This window comes from Diabrotica undecimpunctata, chromosome 6 (assembly GCF_040954645.1).
Source record: "Diabrotica undecimpunctata isolate CICGRU chromosome 6, icDiaUnde3, whole genome shotgun sequence".
Taxonomy (NCBI): domain Eukaryota; kingdom Metazoa; phylum Arthropoda; class Insecta; order Coleoptera; family Chrysomelidae; genus Diabrotica; species Diabrotica undecimpunctata.
The window spans coordinates 150101155-150110988 of NC_092808.1; positions in this window are offsets into that span (position 1 = coordinate 150101155).

Below are 9834 nucleotides of genomic sequence, written 5' to 3' on the forward strand. Positions count from 1 at the left end.
GAAAGTCCATACGCTAAATAAAAAAATAATTACATTGTTTATTATTGTAATGTCTTCAGATATTCTTTTGTTGTTTAAGAGAAAATAGTCTAATATTTGGTAGTTCCATTAGGTTGCGATTCATATCCACTTTTTGTTAGGTTTCTTTTTGTAAAAAGTGTTTATGTTTTCTTGTTTCAGGAATGCCATAAGCTTTTCTCCTCTTGTATGTCTTGAACCGAATACTAAATGTGATATCTTGTTTTCAAAGTCTTTAATCTTTCTTCCAATTATGGCGTTAAAATCTCCCATTATTATTATTTTAGATTCTTTGTTGTTGTCTCTAGCTTTTTTAAGATCTTCGTGAAAAGTATTTATGTCATGTGTTGGATTTTCAGTTGGAGCATATACCTGCACAATTTTTATTCTGGTTTGTGAGTTTAATTTAAGATCAAGTATGTAACCCTATCCGAGGTGCTATGAAGTATTTGAACTTGTGATTTTCTCTCTGGTAATTACAGTTATTCCGCTGATATTCGGTGGTCAGAGCTTCGTTTGTGATAACAGGGCTCACTAATGTGAAGGTCAGATTGACATTTGAAACGCATCACTACTCCATTAGAACCTCTGCACTCAATTGTTCCCGGTACATTTATATTCTTCTTCCTCTTACTGTGCCGTCTTCTAACAAAGGTTGACGATCACTTCTTTAAACGCTTCCCTATCTTTTGCAACGTGAAATATCTATTAAATACTGGAGATTAGTCCAATCTCTGATATTCCTTAGCCAAGATTTCCTCTTTCTTCCCAAGCCTTTTCTGCCCTTCACTCTTCCTTGCATGATGCCGTGTAGAAGAGAGTATTTATCGTTTCGAAGTTTGTGGCACAGATACGGTGTCTTCGCTTGAGACTTGCAGTTCAAGGAATTTTAAGAATACGCCTATATAGCCACATTTCGAATGACTCCAATTTTTTTTACGGATTGGGCTTTCAGAGTCCAAGCTTCTAACCCATATATAGATAAATTTGTGTTATGTTTAGTATTTCTGTAACGATTTAGCTATAAATAAATGCATTTTTGCGTATTTTCAACGACATACTTACAGACTATATATATCACATGCGATCTAAGACCATTCAATACCTTTGATCTTTATTGTTATATTTTTTTTATTAGCTGCTTCGTAATAAAAAATGTATCTGATGTTGATCTGCTTTGTACACATACTTAACTACTCGTACATGCCTGAATATAAATTACTAGTAATGAAGAAAGATGGACGGAAGAAAGATAAACTGAACTACCGATCTACAGGTGCATATTTAACGACGTACTAGATAAACGAGATTCGTTAAGTCAAATTTAAAATTTTTAAGACCATAAACAACTTATTTTATAATAAAAAAATATAAATACATAACAATAACAGGTGCGGCAGTCCTTAATAGACAATAATGTGAGATTAATAGATAAATATGTGTTATCATTAAAAATCTTTTGAATAAACTAACAAATTATATCGGGCAGATTCCTAACTGTATTTATACATATATTAAATATTCTGACCTACACTAATACCTAAAAATAAACCTACTTGTTTGAAGGTGTTTTATTTCGCGAGATTTTTTCAACGTTGCCGATCTATTTGCGTGTGTTCTATAGTTTTAACTGACAAGATTCTATTTGGACATGTAAATTAGCGACAAGGTTGGAGTTGTGAAGTAAACAAGTGTTAAGGAACTCGATATTATGTTAATGAGTTATGTCGAAAGTATAATAAAAAAGAAAAGATTGAAGATACAATTTGCTTTGGTTATCATCTGTTCATCAAATATACATTTTATAAAGAAATATTTAACCCTTCGTCGGTAACATGTTTCGAAACCAAAATTCCTGTAACGCTGGGTTCCACGGACCGAAAAATTAATCATACTTTAAAATTTCTTTTTTTAATTTTTTAATAAATAACTGAAAAGTTTAAACCTTTAACAATCATTTTGTTTACGAATAACTTTTTGTGGGTTGTTTTTTAACTAGTATCTTGCTAGTAAAAGAAGTTGAAAAAAAAAGTGCTAATTGGTTTAATTACGGTTTTATTAAAAAAATTAAAGGTGGGAACAAAAAACATTTCTGCTAATAAAGAGTAATATTTAAAGTAAAAAATAGTGATACTAACATTAAGCTACCGTCAAGAATAAACTGAAATTATTCATCTACTTTATGGTCATGAAAACAGTCACCACACAGTCCATGCGAATGTTCTAGACAAATAAATTCGTTGCAAACTTCACACCTAAACCTAGTTTTACGGTTTTTTTTGTTTCGCAATCCTTACATCTTCCATGGGTTTTATTTTGATTTAGTGGATCAGCTTGGACGTTGCGGCCAATGATTTCCTTTAGCCGCAATCGAAGAGCTCTGGGGAGGTTATCTTGCTGGGCTCTTCGCAAAAGGTGTTCTTGGACTTATTCATACCCCAGCAGTTCCAGAAATACACGCCGCTTCATAGATGACTGAGTATTGATTTTATTAATAATATAAGAGTTAATTGTAGCTAGGTTCATCAGTTCAGAAAATAAGACTAAAGGCCAACGTCGAGTTGATCTTGCACAATTATATGCCTCAGACATCTGATCAACAGTATCTACCCCACCTTTAGTCTTATTATAATCCACAATCATTTCTGGTTTACCTGTCTTTTTATCGATATTGTCATCGTGATCTATTGTGGATAATAATATTACATTTTTGTTTCTACGAGGTACGTAGGAAACTAGAGTAGCTTTTTCTTGAAACCCAAACATGGAACTATGTTCTGGTCGTTTTAGAGGAGTTAGTTCTGCAGGAATTTATGGTTTTTTTTCTTTCTTATAGTTCCTAGAATGGTAAGTTTAAATTCCTGTGATAACTTTTCCGCTACAGCTAAACTTGTAAAATATCATGGTAATATTGCAATTAGAATTACGAACTGGCTCAATCATACGGCTGACTAAAGATAAGTTCGAATTATCTACATAAAACGGACCCAATGACTGCTTGCCAAGATATACTTCAAATTTATAAATATAGTACAACTTAGCATCAACTAGTGCATAAATCCCAATTCCATACCTGTTTGGTTTACTAGAGATGTAAACCCGAAATGGACAGTGCCCTCCAAAATCCTGCTAATATTTCATCTAATGTTAGGTATGCTGATGGATGAAAATGTTTAGGAAGGTTTGAAACAAATTCTTCAAAAATTTCTCTAAATGCCGCAAATTTATCAGTCTCTTTTCTTACTTCTCTAGTTATTTTGCTATCAAAACGAATGTGGGTAAGAAGGAATTGAAATCTTCGTTCAGGCATGGTCAACGGATAAATCTCCATAGACATGCCATTGGTGCGAAACAAATCTTTCGTTAACATGCTTTTTTCATCTGGATTCATCTTAGTCTATAAAACAAGGTACTCGATGTCTCGTAACAAAGATATTATTACTAATATCATTCTCATTATCACTTAAATCATTTTCCGTGTCACTATAAATTAACTGCTCTTCTACGTTATCCTCTAAAAGGCTTTCCTCACTGTCTTCCGGATCTACGTCTGGATCGCTTAGTTCATCACTTAAAACATCATCAAATAAACCTTGTAACCTTTCCTGTTCTTTTTCATAATTCATAATGAACTAATAAAGTTTTGACATGTAAATTTCTCTACAAAACGTCACCTAAGCACAACACAACACAACCGTAAAATATGTTCGTCGTCTGTAACGCTGCGTCCAATGGACCGATCACTACAAATACTCAAAATACAATAATCGTTTAACAGCGGTTTATGACTGTCTGAATACAAACTACCACTTTCCGGGAATACCTAAAATGGGAGACCCCTAACCCATAGTCGTACGGATGGAACAGAAAAAATATTTTTTTTTCGGTCCACTAGACAGGGCGTTACAGACGAAGGGTTAAAGAAGCTTGTGCACAATCTGCCTCTGCATGTTATATTTATAAATTGTACACTCGAATTAATAAAAGACGAAGGAGTTCTGTAGCAATGAGGTACTATAAATTATTATGTCCTTCGAATACGAAGAAAAATTATGCAAATATTACGAAACAAATCAAAAATTCTAGAGAATTATGTAACCGAAAATTTTCTTTTATTGATACTCCAGTAAATGACTGTTTTGGAATGTAATGGTGCTTGTCACGACGAATTTGCTTGAAAATTTGGATCGTCTTGCCCTATACTTCACTTTTGGACTTTTCGGGGGTGATAAACCTACTTTTAAAATAAGTCCGGAAATGGATAAATTGACTAATTCTAAGCAATTTTTATTATATAGCGTTTTTTTAGTCAGTAGAAGCAGAGTTGTAGCTCATGAAATGTAGTTTCTTATTTGTCAAATTCCAAATCGAATATTTCAACGTGATATAACAAAAAATGACGCACTTTTCGGGGAAAACTCATCAAAACTTTTTGTAAGTGTTTAAACAAAGCTTTATTATTGTTTTGTTTTTTACGTCTCTAGCATTGTTCTCATCTCAAAATAAAGTTGGTTCCTTTTTTTTGGTAAAAACATCGTGAAAATCCTCCCTAATTAGCACCCCAAATAAAATTAATCGTTATCGCTTTACAATTTACTTTATTTATGTATTGTTTATAGGATCTGTGTGTTTAACCCGTTCAAAGTGCCTATTTTTGAACAAAATTGGTTTTAAAGTAAAACGAAAATTTTTGAAATTTTGAAAAGAATGCTTTTTTTTTAAATAACTTAGAAAGTATTATTTATACAAAAATTTTTTGGAGTTATTGTTGTTGGGTTGTTTTTTAAATTGAAATAAAATAAATTTTCATTTTCATAACATTTCATAACATTTTCAATGAAAAAATAAAAAAATAAAAATACTAAAACTGTTCGAATTTCTTCGCAAGGGGTGTAGAGTAGAACATTTATTTAACTACATATCATATACAAATATATAAATGTATACAAACAAGAACACACATTAAACAGAAAAAGATTTATGGCAAAGTTGCGGTAAGCAGTTCAGTGAATGTTCTGCAATGAGTCATATATTCTTCTGAGCGGTAAAACAATGTTTTAGATTTTAGAAGATATTTTGTTATAACTTTATCGAAACTTTTACAGCTTAGCTGTTTTATACTTTTTAGTAAAATATTGTAATAGTTATAATTAAGACAATTTTTTTCTGAAAGACTTAATCTACAGCGATTTGTTCGTAGGTATTGACAGTTTCGCATATTGTGGACATGAACATCAGACTGCTTTATTAAATGGGCACGTTTTCTCTGAATTTCAGTTAGAACTTGAAATATCAACAGAGTAGGTAGCGGCATAATTTTGAATTTGATAAAGAAAGGTCGGCAGTGTTCTAGATAACTAACCCCTGCTAAAATCCTGACAGCTTTCTTTTGCATTCTAAAAATTTGAAGTGCATTTGTTGAATTGCACCATATGATTACACCATAGTTTAGGTGAGACTGGAATAAAGAAAAATATGTAATTTTTCATGTTTCAAAGTTGACAACCCTTGGTAGTTGGCGAATAACAAAAAATGAACTTGATAGCTTTTTTTTTAATTGTGAGATATGAGCCGACCAGTTAAGTCAATTATCTATGGTTATTCCCAATAGTTTAACAGTAAGGGACATGGGATCCGACACCGTTTAGACACTACCGCCTGGTGTCTGCCACATAGATAAGAAGCTTAAGAGGGATACCTCTGATTCCATAGTAATTTAATTTGTGGAGCAAAATGTCGTGTGAAACGCAATCAAAAGCCTTCGACTTTTTGCAAAGAGAAATTGCTATGCGATTGCCGCGTTCAAGCCCCTCAATCACCTCGCTCACAACATTAAATACCGCGTTCGTAGTAGAACGAGCAATTCTGAATCCATATTGTGAGTTGCTAAAGTAATTATTTGACTCAAAATAGGAATAAAATTGTTGTTTGATAACACTTTCAATCACTTTCCCAAAAGTAGAAACAATGCTTATGGGTCTGCAAGGTGGCCTGTATCGAGAAGGTGGCCGTTAGTTATACAAAATGTCAAAAATATACATAATTTGTTATTTTGAAATGTTTTGGGGGCATGTCTAAAGGGGTGGGATTATTACTAGGTAGGAATTATTACTCAGGGTTGGATTAAGGTAATAATTTTTAATATTGAGATTGAGAATAAAAGATTTTTGCAGCGAAAAATATAACATTCTTTTTTAAATGTGAAAAATTGAACAACTTTATTGCAAATTGAGAAGAAGTAGTATAAGTAGAAGAAGTTGACAGACTCATAATTTTCACAAATTTTACCTGCTCAAGAAACATCATTTGTGTCCGAAACTTTTTTTGGTACCATAGTGTGTTGGCATTAAAAATAGTGCTTTTTTTTTCCTTTGTTTATTGTGGAATATGGAAAGTTTTAACAATAAGGTTGATTATTTTAAGCTCACCCTGTGCGACAAATTAAAATAACTATTATACTTAAATTATTTTTCCGTTTGTTCTCACTACATATAAATATTAACACAGCAAATATTTTCCGTATCGTTACCAATTGCTATATTATGAATAACAAGACGTCTATACCCCGAGAGTAACGTCAATCAAAGCACGTGTATTAGAAAACAAAAACTGTTACAAATATGGAACAGTACAAATTTATCAAAACAAACAAACGATGATAAAAATCTGCTATTTCTGGATCAATAAACACCCCAAGAAAACATAGATCAGAGAATATTTCTAAGGCGGGTAAACAAACAGTACGTGTTACGGAAAACTACTAAGAATTTTTTGAAGTGACCTGCTGATAACCTATGGTATCAAATATATTCCTAACGATAAAGTAGTATCAACCTATTTACTCTTAGATCACACTTATTTACTAGAAGATGACGACGATACGGAAGCTGTTGGAAGATACATAAAAATGTTTAATTAGTCACATTAAGTTACGGTCTTCTTTGGTATTTGCATAAAAGAATTATTTGTTTTTTAATTGAACTATTATAAATACAATTTTAACCCTTAACCAAAAACGTAGAGTCTGAGCAACTTTACAACTTCAAGTTAATTCTTGTTTAATTTCATTTAGCAGCCATTCAAACATACTTGAAAAAGTTTAGATCTGAAATTAGGTATATCTTTATACTGTACCGAAGCTTTATTCATATAAAAAATACGCAATTAATATAAAAATCATGAATGTGTTGCTTGTGTGAGTCCATTTCAAAAGGTGAAAGAAATAATAAGTTAGACTTACTCACAATCAATTTAATTTAACTAATCGGACGACCGGTTTCGCTTTCTACAATATGCAAAGCATCTTCAGGTCACGATACAAAGTTAAAATGCTGAAAACAATAATCCCATATTAGGGTGTTGTCTAATAAAGATAAAAACATAGGTAGGTGATACAAATTATATAAATTACAGTAATTATGCCAATATTACATGTCTGTGGTTTTATAAATGAATAAAATAATAATAATAAAATGTTTAAGCAGACAAGGTAAGACCCACAAATTGGTAACATCGTCTATTAAACTGTAATGAATTAATAAATAAATGAACAACTAAATAAACATTACTTACATGCCGGTACTCTATTAATTGATGGTTGAAAGAACATGGTTCAAACTATCTTGGATTGTTGATTGGAGAACTCAGGTTAACTATTGTAATTGTTTAACAGTAAACAGTAAACTGGGAAGTTCTTGAGGAGACAAAATTAATATACTATTTGTAAAGCATCCACATGTCTCATTGTCAATGGAGACCATATCAATACCATTAGTTGATAAACTTACTTCTTCTGTAGCTCTGAAATCTATCATGAGTCTTGCCTGACTGTACTGTCTGTCTTCATTACTTCTGGTCCCTCGTAAGGTTTTTTCCCATATCTAAGCCCATGGTATTGAGATTTTTGGCAATATTGTCTCTATATCGGGTGAGTGGTCTTTCTGGGTTAGACTGCCATGCTAATTTCGGTCGTCGGTCATTTGGCTTTCGTTGGATGTGATCTGCCCACCTTAACTTCTGCGCCTTGGCTTTTCTTACAATGTCTGTGTGCTTTTCTTCTTCTTCTTAAAGTGCCCTCTCCTCAATGGAGGTTGGCTACTACAATTTTAAACTCTTCTCTATCTTCAGCTGTTCTTATTAGCTGTTCAAAATTTAGCCCTGTCCATTGACGGATGTTTCTGAGCCACGATAGTCTTTTCCTTTCTAGGCCTCTCTTTCCCTCGATTTTTCCTTTCACTATAAGTTGGGCATATTGGTACTTATTATTTCTTAGTATGTGGCCTAGGTATGATGTTTTTCTAACTTTTATTATGTTAAAAAGTTCCCTTTCCTTGCCTATTCTATGCAGCACTTCTTCGTTTGAGGTATGCGATGTCCATGAAATTTTGAGTATTCTCCGGTAGATCCACATTTCAAAGGCCTCCAATTTATTTACTGTTGATGTTTTAAGGGTCCACGTTTCAACTGCATATAGAAGAGTCGACCAGACGTAGTATTTTGATAAACGTAGTCGAATTTCGAGTTTTATTCGAGAATCACAAAGCAGTTTTTTTATTTTTTCGAAAGATTTTCTGGCCTGTCCTATTCTGGATCTTATTTTTAGATCAGGATTTAGGCTGCTATCGATCCAACATCCCAGGTACTTAAATCTATTGACCTGTTCTAAAATGTGTCCATTTATTGTGCAAGGTTGAGGTACGTTTTGGTTTTTTCGGATTGACATCACGTTGGTTTTTTTAATGTTTATTTTCATACCAAATTACTCACAGGTCGAGTTGGTCTTGTCGATGAGTCGTTGTAGACCTAAGTCGGAATCCGCAATTAACACTGTATCATCGGCGTATCTGATACTGTTGATATTTACGCCATTCACATTGACTCCTCCTTGGAATCCTCCAATGCTTCTTTAAATAGAAACTCGGAGTAAAGATTAAACAGCAGAGGCGACAAAACACATCCTTATCTAAATCCCCTCCTAATTTCTACTTCTGCGGATGTGGAACCTTCGATCCTAACTCTGGCGTTTTGGTTCCAGTACAAGTTTTTTAAGAATTTGATGTCTTTTCCATCTAAACCGACTTCTTGCAAACGTTCTAATAGTAGGTCGTGTCTTACTCTATCAAATGCTTTTTCGAAGTGTATAAAGCATATAAATATATCTTTCTGTTGGTCGTAGCATTTTTGGGCGAGAACTAGTAAACTGAACAGGGCTTCTCTCGTTCCCATGCCGGCTCTGAATCCAAACTGATCGGTCTCCGATGATTGTTTCGCACTTTCTATAGATACGATTATGTACGATTTTTAGTAGGACTTTTACTGCATGACTCATAAGGCTTATCAGACGGAACTCATTGCAGTGTTGTGGGTTTGGCTTTTTTGGTAGTGGGATGAATATTAACTCCAGCCAATCTTGGGGTATTTTACCTGTATCATAAATGCGATTGAATAAAAGGACAAATATTTCGATATTTTCTTCGCTGATTAATTTTAACGTTTCTGGGTATATTCCGTCTGGACCTGGGCTTTTATTTGTTTTAAGATGATTAATTGCATTTATGATTTCAGATTTCAGAATTGTTGGCCCTTCGTTGTTATTTTCCAATCTTGGTTCTTCTCGTATGTCGTGAAAAAGAATTTTAATGTAGTTTTCCCATTCTTTCAGTTTATCTTTTACCTTTTTATGTAAATTAAAAAAATCGTGCCTTTGTTGTAGTTCTTCTATTTCCACGCATTTTGTTTCCAGCCATTTCTCTTTTGCTTCGGTTATTTTTTTTTCGAATTATTCTATTTAGTCTTTTGTATTCTCCGTCCTTGTCA